Source organism: Marmota monax, unplaced genomic scaffold (assembly GCF_021218885.2).
Source record: "Marmota monax isolate L192 unplaced genomic scaffold, Marmota_monax_Labrador192_F-V1.1 WCK01_AAM20220418_F8-fsc00076, whole genome shotgun sequence".
NCBI lineage: Eukaryota > Metazoa > Chordata > Mammalia > Rodentia > Sciuridae > Marmota > Marmota monax.
In genome coordinates, this window is record NW_026692843.1 from 8,115,100 (window position 1) to 8,139,439 (window position 24,340).

General features: G+C 57.1%; 1 protein-coding gene across 5 annotated transcripts in view; it reads right to left on the reverse strand.

The window, feature by feature from the left end:
- Positions 1-24,340, reverse strand: part of Stk32c (serine/threonine kinase 32C) — a 66,333-nt gene that overhangs the window by 37,016 nt on the left and 4,977 nt on the right. The window contains exon 1 of one of the 5 annotated variants that reach the window (XM_058580768.1): positions 4,534-4,709. The exons of the other annotated variants lie outside the window; for them this stretch is intronic. The gene's annotated coding sequence lies outside the window, so the exon portion shown is untranslated. Of the gene's footprint in view, positions 1-4,533; positions 4,710-24,340 lie in introns of those variants that run through there. 5 annotated transcript variants of the gene reach the window in all.

Sequence of the window (24,340 nt, forward strand, 5' to 3'; positions counted from 1 at the left end):
CAGGGCAGGGCACCAGAGGCAGCCTCAGGCAGAGAGAGGAAGGGACTGGAGGGAAACCCCCTCCTAACCCTGACCACCAGGCACCAGGAGGGATGTGGCACAGGAGGCCACCAGCCCACTCACTCACCTCTCAACTCCTGGGGGGAGGTAGCCAAGGTCAACACATGCCCTGGAGGCCAGTGGGAGTGGGCAGCAGCCCACAAAATGTAGACTCAACGTGGGCCCCGCCCCAATCCTTGTGGCCCACTCCCCAGGTCCCAGCTCACCACAATGGGGGCTGACCACAGGAAGAAAGTCCTCCACGTCTGGCAGAAGGGAGGTGCCCACGTCCTCCATCAGGACAAGGGGCTCTGGGTGCTCAGGCAATTGCCAAGGCAGCAGGCATGGTGCACTCAGAAAGTCTGAGGAGCATGCACAAGCATAAGTTGCACGCCAGATGTCTTTACATGCTTACACTCATGCCACACACACGCCGTGGGCACATGGCGCTCACACACCCACATGCTCACACTCAACTGACCCAACACAGTAGGCAGAGGACAAACCTGCACACCCACAAGCTCAAACACACTCCACAAACACACCTAGGGCAGAGAAAGCTCCTGCACAGCCTCACACACACACTCCACCTACACACAGTGGGCACAGGACGCTCCTGCACACCCTCGTGCTCATACTCCACACCACACTGTTGGCAAGGACGCTCCTACACACCCTCACACTCACACTCACTCCACCCAAACACCATGGGCACAGGGCGCTTCTGCACACCCACAGGCTCACACTTGATCGACACAGAGTAAGCAGAGGACGCACCTGCATACCCACAAGCTCACACGCACTCCACAAACACACCGTGGGCAGAGGACACTCCTGCACACCCTTATGTTCACACTCACTCCACCCACACACTGTGGGAAGAGGACTCTCCTGCACACCCTCATATTCACACTCACTCCATCCACACACTATGGACAGAGGACACTCCTGCACACCCTCATGTTCACACTCAATCCATCCATGCACTGTGGGCAGAGGATGCTACTGCACACCCTCACGCTCACAGTCAACCCACACACCATAGGCACAGGGTGCTCCTGCACACCCTCACACTCACATTCCACCCACACACTGTGGGCACAGGACGCTCCTGCACACCCTCACACTCACATCCATCCACACACTGTGCGGAGAGGATGCTCCTGCACAACCTCATGCTCACACTCCACCTTACACTGTTGGCAGAGGATGCTCCTACACACACTCACACTCAAACGGCACTCCTACACACCCAAAGGCTCACACTCAGTCTACCCACACACCGTGGGCACAGGACGCTCCTGCACACCCTCACACTCACACTCTACTCACACACTGTGGACAAAGGACGCTTCTGCACACCCTCATGCTCACACTCTCCCACCCACACACTGTGGGCACAAGCTGCTCCTGCACACCCCATGACTGCACTCCGCCCACACACCATGGGCACAGGCTACTCCTGCACACCCTCATGCTCACACTCATTCCACCCACACATTCTGGTAACAGGGTGATCCCGCACACTCTCATGCTCACACTAACTCCACCCACATGCATTGGGCACAGGAAGCTCCTGCACACACTCACACTCACCCCACTCACACTGTGGGCACAGGACACTCCTGCACACCCTCACGCTCACACTCACTCCATCCATGCACTGTGGGCACAGAATGCTCCTGCACACCCTCACACTCACACTCACTCCACCAACACACTGTGGGCACAGGATGCACCAGCACACCCTCACAATCACTCCAGCCACACACTGTGGGCATAGGATGCTCCTGTATACCCTCATGCTCACACTTAGTCCACCCACACACCATGGGCAGAGAACGCTCCTGCACACCCTCACTCACACTAACTCCACCCACACACTGTGGGCACAGGACACTCCTGCACACTCTCATGCTCACACTCACTCCACCCACACACTGTGGGCACAGGAAGCTCCTGCACACCCTCACACTCACACTCACTCCACCCACACACAGTCGGCACAGGATGCTCCTGCACACCTTCACGCTTATATTCCACACCACACTGTTGGCAGAGGATGCTCCTACATACCCTCACACTCACACTCACTCCACCTAAACAAAATGGGCACCGGACACTCCTGCACACTCTCACGCTCACACACTCACTCCACCTCTGCAGGAGTAGAGGACGCTCCTGTACACCCTCATGTTCACACTCACTCAACCCACACACTGTGGGCAGAGGACGCTCCTGCACACCCGCACACTCACACTCACTACACCCACACACTGTTGGCATAGGACACTCCAACACACCCACACGATCACACTCAGTCCACCCACACCATGGGCAGAGAACACTCCTGCACACCCTCATGCTCACACTCACTCCACCCACACACTGTGGGCAGAGGAAGCTCCTGCACACCCTCATGCTCACACTCACTCTACCCACACACCATGGGCAAAAGACACTCCTGTACACCCTCATGCTCACACTCACTCCACCAACACACCATGGGCAGAGGACGCTCCTGCATACACTTATGCTCACACCCACTCCACCCACACACTGTGGGCAGAGGATGCACCAGCACACCCTCACGCACACACTCACTCCACCCACACACTGTGGGCAGAGGACACTCCTGCACACCCTCACACTCATACTCACTCCACCCACACAGGCTGACAGGGAGCCAGGGCAGGCTCTGGAGGGCAGGCCAGCTTGGCAGTGACGAGAGGCTGGGGAGGGGTTATAGGCACAGGGCCAGCAAGCAGCCACACTCCATCTCCACCTCTCCCACCAAGCACTGGGTACTTGGGCCATCACTGCCTGGACCGCTGTATCAACCAACCCAAAGCCAGGCCAGTGGACAGAGGCCTGCAAAGCCCCTCTAGCCCATCCAGGCTCCCTCAGCCCCTCGGCCCCCAAATGGCTCCTCTGCCTGTGACACATACTCTCTGGGTTCAGAGGGGCAAAGCAAACAAGCTGCACCAGGGGTCACGCCCTGTTAGAAGGAGGGAATCCAGTGCGGAGCACTCGTCTTTTCCCTTGAAATCTGGCCATAATGGGAGAAGTTAGCGTAGCATAGAATTCGTTCTAATCCTAGAAGTCTCTGGTATACCTCAGACCACACCTGTGTGCATGTACCTATGGGTGCAGCTCTGTGTGTGTGTGCATGTACCTATGGGTGATCTCTGTACACATGCATTCATTTGTGTGTGTGTGTGTGTGTGTGCGTGTACCTATGGGTACAGGTCTGTGCGTGTGTGTGTGCATATACCTATGGGTGCAGCTCTGTGTATGTCTGTGAGCATGCATGTACCTATGGGTGCAGCTCTGTGAATGTATGTGCATGTACCTAAGGGTGCAGCTCTGTGTGTATCTGTGTGCATGCATGTACCTATGGGTGCAGCTCTGTGTGTGTGTGCATGCATGTACCTATGGGTGCAACTCTGTGCATGTGCATGTGCATGTACCTGTTGGTGCAGCTCTGTGCATGTGCATGTGCATGTACCTGTTGGTGCAGCTCTGTGCATGTGTGTGCATGTGTGTGTGCATGTACCTATGGGTCCAGCTCTCTATGTGTGTGCATGCACATACCTATGGGTGCAGCTCTGTGTGTGTATATGCATGTGTGTGTGCATGTACTATGGGTGACCTCTGTGCACATGCATTCATTTGTGTGTGTGTGTGTGTGCATGTACCTATGGGTGCAGCTCTGTGTGTGTGTTTATGTATGTGCCTATGGGTGATGCTCTCTCTGTTCACGTGTATGTACATGCATGTGCCTGTGGGTGCAGCTCTCTGTGTGCTCATGTGTGTGCCCAGTTCTATGCATGATGTGCCCAGCTCTGTGTATGTGTGTTCATGTGTGTGCATGCTTATGTCCATAGGTGCATCTCTGTGCATGTGTGTCCTTGTGTGTGTGCAGTGCCTATGGGTATAGCTCTGTGCGTGTGCCTATGTCTGCATGCATGCGTGTGGGGTATGTGTGTACATGTGTGCACACACAGTGGCAGAGCATGGAGGTCATGCACAAGGTCTTCTTTGAGTGGGTTTATTAGGTTCCCAGCTCAGTGGACAGATACATCCTGCCAGAGAAGTTGACAGATATATCCTACCTGGAAGTGCCTGGGACCCCAGAAGGTTCTGAGCTCTGGGTGTTGGATGCATTCTGAGATTCTGCTGAATGAGCCAGATCTTCCCTGGAGACCTCAAGACTCTGTCAGCCCCGCGAGCTGCTGAGGGAGCACCTGGGGCAGGGCTTGAAGCATGTGGCCTCACAGCCACTTATCACCATCACTGCTTCGCAGAGCTGCCACCTCCTCCCTGGGCTGGCTGCTGGGCCTCAGCTGGCTGATGGACTGGTTTATCTGCAAAGGCCTGGAGCCTGCTCACCAGCTGGCAGGCAGTGTGCAGCCCTGCCCCGCAGGTTGGCTCCCCATCAGACCCTGGCTGCCCCTGCAGCACATCCTAGACCACTCTGAACCCTCACCTCACCTTGCAGAAGCAGGGTGGCCCTGGGTCCCCTTCAGGCCAGGCCCTCCTCCATGCCTGCGGGAGTGCAGATGCCAGTTGCAGTCAGAGCAGCTTTCTCGGCGCTGGAGGTCACTGTGGGAGCAGTCCAGTGAGAGTCCTGGGCCTGTCATAGCCACAACAGCAGCCTCTCCTCCACAGGCCCTGCTGCTCCCTGAGCCAGGCCCCTTGCAAGGTGCATGCAACCCAGACCTGCACCCATTCCTCACTCCCTGCCAGCCCTGTGTTTGCTGTGCTCACAGCCTCCTGGCAACCAAGCTGGGGTTTGCAAACTGGAACCTCGGCCAGGCCCCACAGAAGCCACACTGACAGAGGGTGCCCATGGTCAGGAGGGACTCGGGAGCCTGCCGCAGGCAGCCTGGGTTGGCTAAGTGACACCCCAGGCTCTCATCCTTGTTGTCTGTGAACTTGTCACCTTGTACAGCAAAGGGACTTTGCACAGGGGAGTATGTGAAGGATCTTCAGAAGGGAATCGGATCCTGGGTTGGATCCTGGTTGTAACCACAGCATCCTTGTAAGAGGGTGGCAGAGAGATGTCCCAAGGAGGCCTCGGTGCTAACACTCAGCCAGGCTGTGGAGGCCACCCCACGGGGTTTTGATGAGGGAGGAAGAGGCCAGAGCCACAGTCTGTGAGGAACGCAGCCAACAGCAGCCGGAAGAGGTGGGGAGGGGCTTCTTCCTGGGTGCAGCCCTGCCGCCATCGACCTCAGCTTGGCAGGAGCTAAGCCCCAGCAAGGCTGAGAGGAGGGCACGTGGGGCCTTAGTCAAATGCCAATCTTCACCAAATGGGGATAAACAGAAGCAGCACTTCACTGTTAAGGGAAAGCTACTATTTAAAATTCCATCCCACAGTAAGTGGATGGTTTCATTTCAGACTTTTTCTTTGCAAAGAAATTTGCATGTGCTTTGATGGAAAGTCGATACTTGAAGATTAACAAACCACACCACTGTTCCTTCTGCAGGAAAGGTGTCGACAAGCCCTCCACCAGGCTGTGGAGGGCACACCATGGGGTTCACATGGCCCAAGGAATGGGCTGCAGTGCGGCTGGCCATAGAGCCTGCCCCTGCCCCCCCCCAGGGTGTCCTCACTGTGCCCACATTCTTCAAGCCCTGTCTGCAGAGTAAGCCTGGCCAAGTTCAAACTAAAGCTCTGCAGGGACGGAACCTGTCCAGTGGCTCCTCAGCAGATGGAGCACCTCCATCTCGTGGTCACCTGCAGCTCAGGGTCAGCAAAGGCCAACTGGGGCCAGGTCACTCCTAGGAGTCCTTCAGAGAGCCTCCATCCATGCTTTTTCCCAGCTCCAGAGAGGGTGTCACACAGAGGCCATGACAGGGACCCGAAGAACACAGCTTCCACACCACCAACCTCCGAGGACCAGCACCATACACAGCCACAGTGCACACATTAGGGTGTCCCCAGGACAGGACAAACCACCACTCCTTCCCATAAAGGGGAGAGGGTAGGGGAGTTGTCCCTGGTGCTGCCACTCCCTGTCCAGCCCTAGCCCAGGCTTCTCTGGCTTCAGCCTGGACAAGCACGTCCAATGTCCAAATGCCTGCTGCGCCTTGGAACCATGCCCACTGTACCCACACCCATGTCCCCTCACAGTCCCACAGGGCTGCAGGCTGGGCAAGTGGGAAAGGGCAAAGGAGCTGGGGCCAGGGACAAATTACTGTCTGCCCACTGAGGGGAGCAGGTCCTGGCCGGGCCTTGACAAGTCTGAACTTGGTGCCAGGGACAAGCAATGCCAATTAGTCCCTTTGAGCAATGGGAGAGCCTGTGTGTCTTACTCCACAATGACGTCAGGGTCACATGCCCTCTTTCTGACTCTCTGCAGACACGTTTCCTCCGACCATGCAAAATTGCACAGCAGGACTCAACCGTGGGGCGTGGGGCTGCTGCCCCACACTGAGAGCCACCATCCTCATGACTTCAGCGGCATGCACAGGGCCCTGGGCCACAGGCTGCCTGCCGGCTTCCCTTGGGCTCCGTCCGTCCGTTTCCCTTTCCCACAGACCCCCTGCAGTAGTGAAGCGCTGGCTGGGCCAGTTCTCCAGGCAGCTCCATGCTGCTCCTGTCTCCTCCCCCTCCTCCAAGAGGGAGCACAGTGCTCCACCCTTTGTGGGAAGGAGCAGTTACTGGGAGATCCGGCAGCCCAGAGAGCCCCTGTCCTCCCCAGCAGCCTGTGACCTTGCACAGGGGAAGTGGTAAAGGCCAGGGCCCAGGGGTGGCTGGGGGGGTCAGGAAGCCCAGAACAGCTCGCACTAAGCTCCCACCCCTCCCGAGGCTAGGCTCCTGGTAGGTTCCGACACCACATCTTTGAGGATCAATTTCTGACCACCAATCTCCAGTCCACAGGTGGATGACAGAAAGTGGGATAAAGGTAATAGGAGAATTTTTCAAGGAAAGATACAGAAGGGTGCTAAGAGGAGTCATGAGACACCAAAGGACTGAGAAGCCTGGGATCAGCCCGTGTCGGAGGCACAACCCCACATCCTCCGGCCGTCCTGTAGACCCATGGCACCAGGGCACAGGTGTGGGTCAGGACCCCCTGAGCTGTGAGTCTCTAAGAAGGCTGGGGAGAGGGTAGGTCAGGGGCCCTTGGAGTATCTGCAGCCGACAAACACGTTAACGCACAAAATGCCTCCAACCCCAGGCTCCTCCCTTCCCAGGCTGGTCCACTTGGCCTGAGGGTCCTGAGCAAATGTAGGGTTGGCTCTCCCCAGGGCTTAGCCACCAGGCTCAGGCTCCAGAGGAACAGGCCCAGCCGGCCTCCCACCACCTTTCCTGCCCAGCTCCAGAGACGCTCCTGGCCTTGGAAGGGGGCCTGTTTGGGGCCAGCTGGATTGAATTAAGGCCAGCCATGATGTCCAGACAGAAGCTTCCCTTCCCTTTGTTGTTTCTGAAAACAAGAGCCATAAACGGAGCAGATCTAGGATCCGCTCAGGTCTGTGCTTTCCTGCATGGGTCCTGGCCAGGAGACGAAAACCATGTAAACAGGTGGTTTCTGCAGATGAAAACCCACTCTCCAAAGCCCTCGCTGCCCCCTGGCCTGGGCTCCAGGACCCCAGGGGCCCAAACGCCAGCAGGAGAAACACCAACTTCAGAACCGAGCTGAGGTAGGTGGGGGCTCTTCCCACACAGTGGTCACCTCCGTCCAGCCACAGACCCGCAGGCCCAGCAGGGAGGATCTGAACACTCCCTGGAGACTGCCACCCCCCGCCCCCAGGAGCCATCCACAGTGAGAGGACGACTGTGGGAGGAGCTCCCAGAGGGCCCCGGCCCAGGGTGTGGTGCAGGGGTGGGCTGCCTCTGCTGGGGCCTGGGCCAGGGCCTCCAGCCACCAGCCACGTTCCCATCTCTGGCGGTGCGGCTTGCACCAGCGGGCGAGAGGCGCTAGGTTTCAAAACACTCCAGCCAGGCACTGTGCTGAGCCAGGGCCAGGCCCTGCTTAAAACACCCAGCAGAACTTCAGAGGCACCAGCAAGACAGCAGCTCCCCAAAGGGCTTTGCAGAGGTGCCCACCGTCCTCGCCCCAGGGAGAAGCCAACTCACCCCTCCTGGGCCACATGCCGGCACAGGGCCACCATTTGTGCTATCCCCCTTCCCAGGTGTCAGGCACGGCTGGCTCTCAGCACAGGCCTCTGAGACTGCTCTTGCCCCCTGCGGTCTAAATGCAGTGTCAGCTCTGTGCTCCGAGGGCACCACGAAGAGCATCCTGGTCATTGGCTCTGGGAGACCAGCAGCCGTAGTTTACACATATCAGCCACCAGCAGCCATGTGTGACTCTGCTGCACCCTGTTCACTGTCAGAGGGAGGAGAAGGAGCAACAGCCTTGGGGGTGGCCCAGGACAGGAGAACGCTGGCCAGGAGGAAGGTAGGCCATCACCAGCCGGTCCCAGCCCTCTGACCTGATGCCTGAGGAAGGGAGGCAGAGAGGCGAGCCTGGCCTCTTCACCAAGGCCGGTAAAGGCACAGCTTGCTACCTGCAGGCCACAGCAGCCCTGGGTGGGTTTGGGGAAGCACAGTTCTTCCCAGGAGCTACAAAAGCCAGGATGGTCCCGCTGCATTCCACACCCAAGGGTCCTCTGCAGAGTGGGAGGCGAGGGGGAGGGGGCCACAGGGCTGTCGTGGCCATGACCCCAGCATCACAGAGAGGGGAGCCACATGCCTTCTGGCTTCCTATGACCAGCTGCTGCCTCCCTGGCTGCCCCCAGAGCCCGGCTATAGCTCCCACTTCTCCCTGAACTCCACCAGGGAGCCACTCCCACACCGTGCAGGTCTCCCTGAGCCCCAAGCTGACAGAATGAAGCAGAAAACAGGCTCTGGGGGCCCAGGTGGTCAGTTAACCCTCCTCTGTTGCTGGCACTCAAGAAAACAGAAGCAGACCCTGACAAGAGGGGAGCAGGGGGTACCTACAGACCAACAGAGGAACACTCCACATGGACGGCCCCTCGACAGCCAGCAAATCCCCTTGAAGGTAAAAGGGACCAAAACCAACATGAGGGGAGTGGAAATCTGAACATCCATGTCTGGGAAAGAAAATTCGTGATTGAACCCTTCCCACACAGGAAACTCCAGGCCCAACGGCTTACCTGTGAATTCCAGCCAACATTTAATAGAGAAATAATAACAGACAGGCAGACTTGTTCAGAAACTGAAGGAGAAGAGAGGCTGGCCAGCACATTTTGTGAGGCCAACAAAGCCTGATCCACAATCTAGCAAAGGGAACAAAAGGCAGAGCAGCATCTGTCCTAGTCCACTCTGCTGGGACACAGGGCTCCGAAGCACAGACTGACCGCCCACAGAGCCAGAGACCGAGACCCAACAGCTGTCTCCTCATGTGGGGAAGGACAAGGGAGGGGCAGCTGTCCCCGGCAGCCTCATCCCAGGCCCCAGGGAGGAGTCGCAGGACCCAGCACCTGGTCAGGTCCCTGCAGAGTGCCATTGCACAGAAAATGAAGGTCAGTGTGAACTGGACTTCACCACTGTGAGCCAGGTGTGGAGGCCATTCCTGAGACACTGGACTCAGCAGCGTGTGGAACCTGAGGCACAAGGCTAGGTGACACTCAGACTTGATCAAGGCCAGTCACCACACTGACAGAACAAAGGAGAAACCAAAGTCTACTCCTACTGATTCAGAAAAAGCCACAGGCAAAGTTCCACAGCCGTGAATGCGCAAGAGCCCACACCCCAAGGCCACCACTACAGCAAGAGCTTCCTGCGTCTGAGTAAAGGCAGCCTCAGGAGGACCACCAGGGCTTGTGGAGGGCAAGCCTCCGCTCCCTGAGGTCAGGGTCCACCCAGCACTGCTCACAAACCCCAGCCATGGGACAGGGCATCTACTTGTGATGAGAAGACTGCACCCTGGGAATCCAGAGAAGATGCCAGAAATAAACACCGAGGCGCAGGAGGTGGCAGGATACAGAGTCGATACATACAACCCATGCTATTTTAGAAACGAAAATATGTAGGGGTAAACTGAACAAAATATGTACAATGCCTGTGCACTGAAAACTAAGAAACTAAAAAAACAAAAAAGGAATTAAAAGACCGGAATGAAATGGTACAACATGCCATGTTCATGGACTGCAAAACCCCTAATTTTAAGACATCCACTCTCCCTTAACCAGTGAGTGCCAATATAACCCCAACCGACATTTCCTCCAAAAGAACACAAATAATGTCTACTGTTTCTAAACATCGAGGAGCTAAGAATCCAGAACAGCCAATCTAGAGACAGAACGCAGGTACAAGGCGGCTTTCAAGACTTAGGAGGCCACGGTGATGGCACCGCAGGGCAGGAGAGCAAGACAGGCCCAGCAGGTGACATGAGCAGAAACTCGTCCAGAAGGAAGCCCCCAATTCTAAGTTGGATTTTCAAGGAAAGTGCCATGGAGATGCAGTGGGAAAGTCCTGTCACTCCAGCAGAAGATGCACTTCCAAACACAGCCATGTTCCAAGAAGGAGGAGGAGGGGAGGAGGGGGCCGGAGGAGGGGGCCAGAGGAGGGGATGGACAGGGAGGAGGGGGATGCATGGATAGAGTCATGGAGAGCCCTCCTGGGAGGTGAGTGTCCTGAACCCCAACTGCCCACAATGGATGCATGGAGTCACAGGGAGCCCCCTGGGAGGTGAGTGTCCTGCACCCCAACTGCCCACAATGGATGCATGGAGTCACCGGGAGCCCCCCTGGGAGGTGAGTGTCCTGCATTCTTACTACTTTTTTATATAAATTATACTTTTAATAATCTGTTCAGAAAATTGGACGGCATCAAAACAAATTCACATAAACCATGTATATTATAATAGCATCAAAGCAACTATTTGTAGATAAACATATGAAAGATGTTTTGGACCTGACTACTAGAACTATACCCCAATGCTGAGAAATTCAAGAAAGCCTAAATAAGTGGAGCGATATACTGTGTTCATGAATTGAAAGGCTCAATATTATTAAGATGTCTAGCCTCCCTAAAATTGACTTACATTTTTTGTGTGTGTGTGGTGCTGTTCATTGAACCCAGGGCCTCCTGCCTGCAAAGCAAGCACTCTACCAACTGAGCTATATCCCAAGCCCAAAATCGATTTACATATTTAACACAATCACACTCAAAACCACTTCAGGCTTTCTGTAGAAACTGACAGAGTGATCAAAACTTATATGGAAATATAAATGACTTAGAATTGCCAAAACAATTGGAAACAAGCAATATTGGAGGATGTACACTAGGTCACTTCAAGGTTTACTAAAAGTGCAGTAAAGAGGCCCCAGAAACAAACGCACAGTTGCTGACTTCTGTGGAAGGTCCAAGGCAATCCCTTGGGAAAGGAAAGTGCTTTCAAGGAAGGTACTGGAATGACCAGATAGCCACTTGGAAAAAATGAACCTTGACCCCACTTCACACCCTGCACAGAAGTTAATTTGAAATCCGAGATCTGAACTCGACTGCAGTTCTACTTCCCTAGTAGCTCACTGGCAGAGCATGTGCTTAGCTTGTGCAAGGGCCCGGGTTCCATCCTCAGTAGGACACACACTCAAAGAAATTTTAAAATATAAATATTTCTTACAAAAGACAGAGAAATCACTAATCCAAAAGACTGCTCATCAAACAAGAATACTGAGAACGAATGGTAAGACACAGGCTGGGAGAAAGCATTCACAGCACGGAGATCCATCCAAGAACCCGAATCCTATGACTCAAAAACTCCTACCACTAAACATTAATAAAAGACACACATACAACACACGCACACTGCATGAGACGTGAACAGACACTTCACCAAGGAAAACATCAAACAGTCTGACTTCAGGCTGCCAACAAATGACCACGGACTGGGTGGCTAACTGACCTTCTCTGACTTCTCACACTTCTGGGGGCCACAAGTACTGGGTCGAGACACTGGATTGTGGGGTGTCTGGTGAGGGCCCACCTCCTGGGTCACAGCCATCCCCCTACTGTGTCCTCACCCAGGAAAGATGCATTCTTGTCCCAGGTGGTTCCTGAGAGGACACGGGAGTGGCATGCAGCTCACAGGAAATGTCACCTCCAAATGGAAAGTGGACCTCTAGCTAGAGCACTGAACTGCTTGTACCTTGTGACAACGCTTCCAGGAGCACTAAGCAGCCAACAGCCTCTGGGCCTTGTGATGCCAGGCCTGGGTGCCACCTCCTGAGGCAGCCTCCCGCCCACAGCCCTGAGGATCCAAGGTGCTATGCCTTCACAGGCGCCCACCTGAGCCACCCATCAGGCACCCCGGGAAGCAGCGTGGGGAGAGGCGCAATCCGCCCTTATCTGAGGACTTGTCACCTCTCTGTTTGGCTCTGACGATGACTCACTGGGCTGTGGGAGCGCACTGTTTGAGCAAGGAAGAGACAGGTCGGCAGAACAGCTGCCGTGGAGGAGAAGGGCCCCACTGGATGACAATGTAATTAACGGAAACTTTCCGAACCTTCCAATTAACTCGATCTGCAGATGAGCTGGCTCGTGTCCTCTGGAGCATTGCAGTTTTAATTTAAAGGAATTTGAGTTCATTTTTGTCACGGTTTCTTGAGATTCCACTGTACTGGGGCTTACTGGACACAACCACATGGGTCCAAAGCCAGGACAGGCCTGCACGGCACTAGGTGACCACTGTCCCCTCTAGCCCATCAGCCCATGGTGCATTCATACACAGATCATGCATGCAGGGCCTGAAGATGCATGTCATCTGCATGAGAGGGTGGGCTCAGCCCTCCAAGGATCCCAGAGCCCTTGGGACAGGACATTGCTCTTGTTACCCTTAAGTAACGAGCCATAGTTGGGTAACAGGCTGGCTGGTGGACGAGGGGGGGTGGCTGTGCTCCCGAGCCACTAGCTCACTGCCATGCAAGCCAGCCTGGACCCTCATTGCCCCTCTGAAAGCCTGAAGAGGCATTGCACTAGGTCCCATTCCATCTTCCCATCTCCTCCAGCCTCCCACATGGACACCAAGGCTGAGCTGTGCCAGGGATGAAGGTCCTTGACACCCACATAGAGCATCACACACTCCCACCTGATCAGGCGCACCTGATGCCAATCAACCTGGGCTTCAGGCAGAGCCTGAAAGAGCACACACCCAGGAGCCCCATTCCCAGCTGCACACCTGCCCACTGAGGGCTCCTTCTGTCGAGCTAGTGGACACAGACCATGGGGCTCACTGCCCTCCCTGTGTGGCCCAAGTGACCACTCTGGCCACCCAGCTATAAGCCACTCTCAGCCTAACCTTATCTGGGGACCCATGCTGGCAGTGAAGGTACAAAAGGGTCTCTATTTCCAGACATCCATGGGAAAGGCAAGCAGCAAATCCACTGAGGTGAGGCCCGCAGGGGTCGCCCCAGCCTTCCCTTCCCCTCCCCAGGCCTGGGCTCCTCTCCAGGTCCAAAGGCTCCCTGGGTGCCACAAGGTTGGTAGACCTCCTGGGCCCAGCCAAGAGGCACCGTGCCCCCATGCTCCAGCCGCTTCTCATAGATGCCCAAAATGACCACTACCAAGCTCCACTGGCCCATATCCCACAGACACCCCTGCCCAGTAATGGAGGGCGTCCAGCTGCTCCAGGTGCTAAGTCACTCAGATGCAGGAGTGAACCCAGGAGGCAGAGCCCGCCCTGGGCACAGTGCCTCCTCAGGCCAACGTGTTGAGAAGGCAGCACACAGCAAAGCAGGAGGAGCTAGGCTGGCCTGGGGAGAGGACACCTGGTGGCCCCGTCCCAGTATCCTGGCCTGGGCTTGGTGGGATGCCCCTCCTGAACTTGGAGATGGCCCAAGTGACCACTCTGGCCACCCAGCTGTAAGCCACTCTCCATCCAGGGAAATTTCTTTGCCGCTGAAAGCCTATCAGGAGAGCTCCTTCCCCCACTGTAGCCCCAGTGGACACAACCTCAGGGTGACAAAGAGGCCAAGCCATCCTGCTGGTCCAGCTGGATCAGGAGGCAGAAGGCAGGCTGCACTGTCCCAAGGCATGGGGTGGGGACACTCGCTATGGCAGGGATCTTGCCTGCCCCAACTGGTGAGGGGAGTGAAGCTGATGGCCAGGCAGGCACAGGGCACTGTGCATGAGCAGTGGGCTCCGTCAAGGAGCTGCAGGGTGGGGCTGGCCACAGTGGAGGGCTGGGGAGAGAGCACACAGCAGGTGCTGAGCATGGGCACCAGGCAAGGGCAGGGCAGGTAGAGAGGGCCACTCTGACGGCAGCACTGGACATTCAGGGGAGACCCCAGGAAGGCACAGCCAGAGCCAGGGCAGAAAGAGGCTCAGAGCTCATGAGACCTGAGACAGAGAGAGAGAGAGGCTGCTCCTTTGAAGGCAGGGCCACGATGGTACCCTGAAAGCCCAGGGTGGGGCATGAGGGGAAACGGGGCCCAGGGAGCATCCCCAGCACCCGGAAGGACACCCAAGAGGGGAACTTCAGGCAGAGCAGGTGTGGGGGGATTCGGGACTGGTTCTGACTGTGACGAGGTATCTGTGACACTCAGGAAGGATGTCAATCCCTGCTGGACAGAGAAGTCTGCAATGTGGGAGACGGGCCCAGCTGGAGACGTACCCTTGGGAGCCACTGGCATATAGATGGCATTTGGAGCCACAAGTCCACCAACGCCTGAGTGAAGTGAGAGGGGAAGGAGCCTGGAGGCACCCAGCACAGAGTTGGGGTGACAGAGAGGGTCAGCGAGGAGGCTGAGAAAGACCACTGGGCAGTGGGCGTCCCACAAGCCCTGGGAAGAAAGGTCACGGGGGAATTCAAGAGCGTGGGCTCCCGCATGGACCAAAGAGAAGGACCATCAGAAGGCCGCGTGAAGGGGGCTGTCCAGGGCAGCCCAGGAGCAGGTCAGGTCTGACCATAAGGGTCACGGCAGGACAGTGGGAGGGTTCTGACTGCAGGGGTCACAGTGGGACAGTCTGATCACAAGGGGTCATGAGGGGACAGTGGGGGGGTGTGACCACAGGGGGTCATGAGGGGACAGTGGGGGGGTGTGACCACAGGGGGTCATGAGGGGACAGTGGGAGGGTGTGACCACAGGGGGTCATGAGGGGACAGTGGGAGGGGTCTGATCATGGGGGGTCATGAGGGGACAGTGGGGGTTGTGACCACAGGGGGTCATGAGGGGACAGTGGGAGGGTCTGACCACAGGGGGTCATGAGGGGACAGTGGGAGGGGTCTGATCACTGGGGGTCATGAGGGGACAGTGGGGGTTGTGACCACAGGGGGTCATGAGGCGACAGTGGGGGGGTGTGACCACAGGGGGTCATGAGGGGACAGTGGGGGGGTCTGACCACAGGGGGTCATGAGGGGACAGTGGGGGGGTCTGACCACAGGGGGTCATGAGGGGACAGTGGGGGGGTGTGACCACAGGGGGTCATGAGGGGACAGTGGGGGGGTGTGACCACAGGGGGTCATGAGGGGACAGTGGGGGTGTGTGACCACAGGGGGTCATGAGGGGACAGTGGGGGGGTGTGACCACAGGGGGTCATGAGGGGACAGTGGGGGGTGTGACCACAGGGGGTCATGAGGGGACAGTGGGGGGTGTGACCACAGGGGGTCATGAGGGAACAGTGGGGGGTGTGACCACAGGGGGTCATGAGGGGACAGTGGGGGTGTGTGACCACAGGGGGTCATGAGGGGACAGTGGGGGGTGTGACCACAGGGGGTCATGAGGGGACAGTGGGGGTGTGTGACCACAGGCGGTCATGAGGGGACAGTGGGGGGTGTGACCACAGGGGGTCATGAGGGGACAGTGGGAGGGTGTGACCACAGGGGGTCATGAGGGGACAGTGGGGGGGTGTGACCACAGGGGGTCATGAGGGGACAGTGGGAGGGTGTGACCACAGGGGGTCACGAGGGGACAGTGGGGGGTGTGACCACAGGGGGTCACGAGGGGACAGTGGGGGTGTGTGACCACAGGGGGTCACGAGGGGACAGTGGGGGGTGTGACCACAGGGGGTCATGAGGGGACAGTGGGAGGGTGTGACCACAGGGGGTCACTAGGGGACATTGGGTATAGGTCTGCCTGCAGGGGTCGAGGAGACATGGAGGGAGGAAGAGGACAGCAGGACAACAGTGGTCTCTTGTGAGGACATGGGGCATGGGATCAGGTGAAGCCTTCTGGATGTGGGGAACCTGTTACGCACTCGACGACCACCCGAGGCCCCCTGGATGTTGGCACTTGTCCCGTGTGTGGACACAGGGCCTGGTTTGCCCTCAGGCCCCTCGGGAGCTGGCAGTAGGACCGTCACCAGCCACGACCCCGTGGTGAGAGTGCAGCCTGGAAGTCCCAGCCTAGGCCGGCAACTGGCCGTCCTCAGGGTCAGAGCCTTGAACACGGTTCTCCGCAGCCCGGGTCCTCTCCAGAGCGCCGATAGCACATTCCTTGGAGGACATGAAGACCCAGAGTCCAGGGACCAAGCTCTACCTGCAGACAGGGGTCAGGGCAGGTACCTGTCCAGGGTCCAGGGACGGTGGCTGGAGGAAGATTCCGCAGCTCAGCTGACAGGAGCTGCAGACCCTGGCAGGAGGTGGGGTGCAGGCAGAGGCCCAGGGCACAGGAAGCAATCGTGACAGCGAGTGTGTGAACCATGGCTCGTGGTCGGGCCACTGGGGACGTGCAGTGGGCCTGGGGCTCCCAGGACCGAGGCAGCTCTTCACCACCCAGTGCTGTGGCTGCACAACTGAAGCCAGATTCCTGGGAGGAGCAGGGCACTGGCGTTTCTGCTGTCCTTGGAAGCTTTTAATTAAGGCTGAATTCACAACATGCAAAACCGTGACCGGCTGAACACTGCGCGTATGAAGCGAGCCACTCGCGAGTCAGGAAGCTCCTGGCCCCCAGGGGCCCGTGTGCCGCCCCACTCCGTGGTCCCAACCTGGCATCTCGCAGGGCTCGCCTCCGCCCTGGGCCTCTTACTCGAGGGTCTGAGAGGCTCCCTGCTCTTGTGCCAGCTGTGGGTGGCGGTCCCACTGGACGGGGACTGTTTCACGTGCAGTCTGTGTGCGTCTGGCCGGGTTCTGGTTCTGGGCAGAGTGCTGGGTGGGCCTGTTCAGGTCTTGGGGTTAAGTCGCACAGCCCTGCTGGTCCAGGCTAGGGATGCACTTGCTGGTGACAGGTGTCAGTGGCCCCACAGAAGCACCATGGTGCATAAGGATGAGGGAGAACCACCCTGAGGGGAACGCGGGGCACCCTGTGAAAGGTGCTGGGAAAGGCGGTGCCAGCTGTGGGGCTCTGGCGGGTGGCCTTTTGGAGGGCTCGGGGCACCAGGGCTGGTGTGATCAGGACAGGGCAGAACTCCCGTAAGAACCCTGCAGAGAAGGTGGGAGCAGAGTCCCGCGTGAGCCCCAGGAGGCAAGGCGGCAGCCCACCATGGCGCAGCGCGGGGTCTGGTCACTGGGCCGGGGCATGTTCAGAGGGCCTCGTTCTGTCTTCATCTACCTGGCCGCAGAGTGGCTGATGCGGTGGGCTGGGAATCATCTGTGGTCACCAGGAGAAGGCCCAGGCCCAGCGAGGGGCAGGGCCAGCTCCCAGTGCTGAGGGCTGCTGCCCGCTCTCCTGCAGGGGAAGGAGATGTGCAGCAGCCGGGTGGTTCCCAAGGGCCTGTGTCGATCCTCACACCACCAGCCGGGCGCACAGTGGGGGCACAGAAAGTGCATTCAGCTGAATGAACGAAGTTAGTCTCGAGCCAGCAAGTAAGAGGTCAGCCTTGGCACTGAGAGACAAGTATCCCAGGGCAGAACACGTACCCAGTACCCAGTTCTTAGCTTCTAATACAGGAACCACAGTCCTGGGAGAAATGCTGCTCTAGGCCGGGATAGGGAACACACAGAACAGGCCTGGAGCATCCTGGACGCCAGGAGCTCGCCCCAAACAAGCAGCAAGCAGACAAGAACACCGCTGAGGCTCGCCCGGGAGCCGGGAGCCACGAGCCACGCGGCCTGGCACAGGGCACACGGCACACGGCCGAGCTGGCTGTCACCCAGCGCGAGAGTCCACAGTGCAGTGAAGGACTGAGTGCCCCTAAATGGGGAAAGAGACAGGCCTTCTGTGCAGAAGAATCCCAAATGACTGCACAGGTGCGTCCCCCAAGAACCGTGACCCCACCCCTCACGTGTGGGCAGCAGGCAGCGAACGTCCTCCCAGGGCACTGGACAGAGAGGGAAAATAGCTTTACAGCGAGAGCGACAAACACACCTGCTACGGCCTGGGCCCCAGGTCCACTGTGGCCAGAGACGGGGTCCGCAGAGGCAGTGTGAGAGGTAGCGGAAGGGAGGCCTGATGGGAGGCCTTTGTGCCCCTGAGGGGTGTCCTCACCAGGGTTCTGGGATCAGTCTCTCTGGCCAGCTTCAATTTGTTCACGGAAGCTCTCAGATACCCACTCTTCCACCTGGGGGTGTCCCCATGCGCCATCCTCAGAGGCCACACCATGGGCCACCTGTCTTGAACTCTGAACCTCAAACTCTGAGCTAAATGGACCTTCTTTTCTTTACCAGCAGTCTGTGTCAGGTATATTGTTACAGTGACCAAAAGCTGACTCATCCAACCCTCAGCCAGGTGACAATGAGTCCTGGGGATGGCATCTCACCCTCAAAATCCACAACCCAGCCCAATCCTGGGGGCATTCCACCGAACACCCGAGCCTCGCCTCAAGGTGGCCAGAAATCAGGAAAGTCGGAGAAGCTGTCAAGGCCCAAGGAGCCCAAGGAGTCCTGTCACTAATTGCCATGTGAGGTCCTGGATGGGGCAGCAGAGGGCATTAGGGGGAAAGTAAGGAAATGTGACAAAGGTGGCCTGTGGCTCACAGTAACGTATCAATATTGCTTCTCCGGTCCTGACAAGGGCACCGTGCTAATGCAAGATGTCAACCCGGGAGAAAAGCAGGTGTAGGGTATGTGGGAACTCTGTGCTATCTTCCCGGCTTTTCTGTAAATCCACAACACTCTAAAATGAGTTTATTAGAAAAAAAGCGTTTTAAAAGTGATACATATTTTTGTATGCATTCAACCACGAGTTGGACTGTAAGGGAAAACTCAAAGCAGTTGTTACATTAGTTTCTGGGATTACATAAGATACTGAGAGTCTCGATACTTGTCGTTTTCATTACATAATAAAAAGCTATAAAGGGAAAAAAGATCATTCTGGTAACAGTATCTTGCAGTTAAACAGAGACCCATGTAATTTATCATCTCATCCAGGTCACCCTAGAGTAAAAGGGGACACTATTAATAATCATGCCAGGTCAGCCGCATGAAGCGGAATGTCCCAGGCGACCCTGGGACAGAGAAGTGGGGCTCAGGGGCTTGTGCCCTCTGGGGTTCCACCAGCTTCAGTGACCGTGGACAGAGGCTGAGCTGGACAGTGTGGGGCAGGAGGCTCAGCGGAAGTCAGGAGAGGTGTGGCCCTGTGGAGGGAGGCCAGGACCACACACTTCCATGCAAGTTCTCCCCCACCACCACTGTCCATCACACTGGCCCCGCAATGCCCTGCACCACACCGTCCTGGGCAGGAGATCCCACCAGGCCCTCCTCCCTGCAATCTAACTGCTCTGGGAAGGAGGCATTGGGACCACAGCAGAGGATTCTTTGGCTCTGCCCTCTGAGGAGCCACCTCGGAACAAGGGGCCCCCCTTCCCATGTTGGTCCCCGTGTGGCCGGAGCAGCCAGCCCGCCCTGCACTGCTCAGCAGCCCTCAGGTCTCTGCCCAGCTGCTGGCCCTGCCCACAGTGACTGCATCTGGCTCTCCAGGCACCAGGTGCCGCTCGATGGCCAGGCAGGAGCAGGGCTACGCTCGGGGCCGGCCCACCCTCCCTCGGCTCTCGGTTTCACACCTCTCTCCTCCGCATCTTCTTTCCTCTCCGCTTTTTCCTTTTCTTCCCTCTCACCCTCCACCCGGCCTCAGGCACTGACTTTGCAAATTATCATTTCTGCCCATGGGACTAAAACATGACTCCAGAACCACAAGATGAGCTTGACACTGAGAAGAAAAACACTGGAATCAACATGGGAGACCCTGGGTGGATCACAGGTAGAACCTACAGTGGCCGCACAGGAAGCCCTGAATCAGGGTTCTGGAGACTTTCTCAGAAAGTCCCAGTCAGAGGTGGAGAGAGCCACATGCTGGAGCCTGGCCCTGACACCTACAGCACGGTGCACCCCTGCTTCTTGGCTTTGCTTGTCAAACATAATAAGAAGATGTTGACTTTGAGGGTAGGAAACAGATTGGCCTCCAAGATCTTCCAGTTTCCAGACATGGAAGATGCTTCGTGTCTCTGGCACAGCAAGCTGGGTGTGCCGCTGGGCACTGGGCCGGCCTGGCCACCTGGGGACCTGCGTGGTCCCAGGTCAGAGCTGCCAAGAGGGAGGCAGTCACCCTGCTCTCCGACAGCACTCTAGCCTGTCTCTGAGTCCCCCTGCCCTGGGTCCAGCTCTTCCTGACAGCCAGCATGCTGACCAACAGCCCCCAATCCACCCCAGACACAGCGCCTGGGTCACGAGGAACCCCTCCTTGGATCTGTGCCGCACCCTTCCTTCGACTGCAGGGTGTGGCAGAAGTGACGTGGAGCCCATCCATGCCTGAGTCACAGAAGGCCTGGCATGGTCCACCCTTGTGTTCTTGGGAAGTCCTGCTGGCTCCTGCAGGGACCTTGGGGAGGAGAAGCCCATGGACTACGGGGTCACTGTGGGTAAAAATGTGTCCTGGGTTCTTCAGTATTCGCGAAAGGCTGAGCCTCACCTGCTCCACCAAGTGTGCACGGGACTTGGTGACCAGCTTCTCACAGGACCGGGTGGAAGTGCCTGGGATTCAGATCACGACTGGGGAGTGCATGTGGTGAGGAGCCAAGGCCTCCAGCCCGCGTGGGAACTGGCTGGAACTAGATCCTGCAGCCCCAGTCAAACCACCAGAGGTGGCAGCCCCAGCTGCCATGACCACAGCTCACACAGGACCGAGCTGATGCGCCCAGGCCACTCTAACGTGCCAGAACATGCAAACTGTGAGGTGGTGTTTCTCACTGTAAGCCACTAAGTTCTGGGGAAGTCGGTCCAGCAGTGCTAGATATCCAACACGCCCACCTACTGCGGAACAGACCCCAGACAGGGCCCTGGGAGGCTCCCACCAGCCTCCAGCCCCAAGCCACTCTGGCCGAGATGCCACATACTGAACCAGGAGGCCACCTTGGATGCTCTGGTCCCACAGATGTCACATGGGGTAGAGGGACCTGTCCCCACTGAGCCCTTCCAAATTCCCAGCCCACAGAATCAGAAAAAGTAATCAAAATAGTCATTAGGTCACTGCATTAGGGAGTAGGTCATTGCCAGAGAAAGCTGCAGACAACAATGTGGCCCCAGCACGAAAAGCATCTGGTTTGAGATGGGATGCCAGGACCTGTCCCCCTTGGGCTGCTCGGGCAGTCCTTCTGTGAACAGCAGCTCGGAGGTCAGTGTGGCCCCCGCCCAGGGCCCAGGCGAGCTCACCAGGAGAGCACACACAGCGTGAGCCCCTGGCCTCGAGGCAGGGGCTCCAGGGAGGGGTTCTGAAGGTGCAGAGGCCTTTTTAAATCACTGTGAGAAATGGAATGTGCTCGGTTCCTATTTTTAATAAATTGGGGGCGATACTGACTCCCACCTGTAGCCAACTTGGCTTCAGAACTTAAATGACATCAAGCTGGGATTTCACACGATGGGGCTGGAGCTTGGGGGGAGCATGTTAGAGACCGTCCTGGCTCCTGCCTCACAGCAGGGGCACGGACCCCGCAGGGTGGACCAGGTCTGCTCCCAAGCCGTAGCCGCGCTGATCTCTGCAGCTGCTTGGCTTCTAACATAACAGATTTGGACTCAATGGGAAGCTTGGTTTTTGATGAAGCAGCCATTCTGGCTTTTTAAGTAACGATGATTGTGCTAGTTACAGTTCTACCATATGGCCTGAAATTTGGGGCATCACAACCATTCCGCATGTGAGTCCCACCTGTCTTTTAAGGACAGCATCTGTCCAGGCTCTGGGCAGGAGAAAGACCCCTCAGAAGAGCCCCAGGCACAGGGATGACATGCTCACCCCACCTAGACCCCAGCATGAGGAGAAGGCCGGGAGGACAAGGTCCAGCCACTTGCCAGTGCCTCAGCCAGCAGGAGAGATGTGGGCCACCAAAGCTGCAGTGTCTTCCAGCTGCACAAGAGCAGGAGCAGGGACAAAGGGACCGACATGTTCAGATGAGGAGGGCAAATCTGGACGGGGAGCCAAGTGAGGGTGGCAGGGCCTGAGCTCCTGACGGGGAAGGGGCAAGACAGGCCAGGGCCAGGCCCCCCGCCTCAGAACCAGGGCTCCCAGGGGCAGAGCACTCCCAGCAGGGGGCACCCCTCCTGCAGCAGGCAGGAGGACCCAGAAGGACCCAGACCAAGAGAGTGGGGCCGTACCTCAACAGCCCGTCCAAATGACGTCCAGAGGAAGAGGCCACGTGAACAAGGGGCAAGCCTCTGGCCGCAGTGCTGGGTGGTGGACGCAGTCTACAGAACACCAAGGGACACAGAAGGGGTCGGCCTGGGAACAGGGTCGACACAGAAGTAAAACAGTTATGCAGCACCAGCTCATAACTGGCAGCTCTGTCCCAAGGGCCAGGTGCCCCAGCACTAGGGCTGTGTGTCCAGCCAGCACTGGGCAGGGCCAGGGCAGGCCGCCCCAGCTGTCCTCAGCTCCCCCAGGGCCCAGGCCAAGGGACACGGCCCATGGGCCTCCTGCCCTCCCTCAACAGTGCACACCTGCTGTAAACCCACTGACACTAAGCTCCCTGCATACAACTGACATGTACTCATGGAGCTCACCGTACAGGCCTGCTACATCCTCACGCTTACTGGACTCACTATACACCTGCTGCATACCCACTGATACCCACTGAGTTCCTGCTACTCAGAGTCTGTCCAGGACCCAGCAGTGCGGCCTTGCCTGGAAGCCCGCTGGAGACCCAGACCCGCTGACCCCGGATCGGGTGTTGTGCATGATACGACGCTAGTCACAGCTTTGGAGCTGCACTGAGCTCCTCGAAGCGAGTGCTCCCCGCGGCCTGACCTCCCTCCTAGCATCCTTCTCCTCTAGGGTCCATCTGCAGACAGAAGCCCTGAAGAAAAGGACCTCCAATGCATGCCCGCATGTCCTCTCAACCGAAAGCTGGGCGGTTTCATTTTTAAAGAAAAAGCAGCTTATTTTTAGACTTGTAAAATGTACAACCAGATGGATAGACACACAGAGCTGACATTTGTTACATAAAAAAGTGTGACAGTAGGTCCCAAGTCCATTCTAGAGCCGCCTCATCGCGGGGGAAAGGAGGCTGCAAGCTCCGCCCTCTGCTGGGCCAGTAAGCTGAGAACCCAGGAGCAAACGTCCAGGGGCCCGAATCAGGCCAGGGCCACATGCCCTCCTACCAACCTGAGCCCAAATCCCGACTCCCACACCGGGGGACTCTAAGTCAGCTCTGCCCTGCCAAGGCCCCTGCAGTGTGGGCCTCGCTGCCCTTTCCTCCAGGGCCAGGCGGCCAGGAAGGCACATTAAGGCTGAATTCACACCCTGCTGGACAAAGGCCTGACTGGGCCAGGCCCACAACGAAGTGACGGGAGCCCTGGGGAGGGCCAGCAGAGAGCCCTATATGGACCTGTGCTCTCCTGTGCCCCTAGAGCCCTGGGTAATGACATCAAGGAAAGCAATGCAGGGCTGGTCTGGGGCTCAGCGGTGGAGCTCTTGCCTCGAACATGCGGGGCCCTGGGTTCGATCCTCAGCACCACATAAAAAAAAATAAACAAAATAAAGGTATTGTGTCCAAATATAACTAAAAAAAATTTTTTTTTGAAAAAGAAAAACAAAGGACAAAACATGTCATTTGGTAAACTGAGTCATTTGTCACAGGTCACCTGACAGATCACTCAGAAGGAAAGTAACCCAAAAAACATGAGGACTAATCATGGCAAGGCGAAGTGGCCACATTCAAGATGAATGTTTTACAGTGGTTTTCCATTATACCAGCACTACCCAGAGTGATGCGTGGCATGGAAAGCTCCCATTCACAGATCAACAAGGAGCCACCAACATACAACAAGAGTGACTTTTAACCTCAGAAACATCCTAAGGGCTGGGGAAACAGCTCACTGGGTAGAGTGCTGGCCTCATTTGCACAAGGCCCTGGGTTCAATAACATCCTAAGTGTGTTCAGCTTAATCAAGTACAGAACACACAGAGGGAACTCTTTCCCACAGTATGTCAAACGTTGTTTCCAATGAATTGAAATTTTCAATAT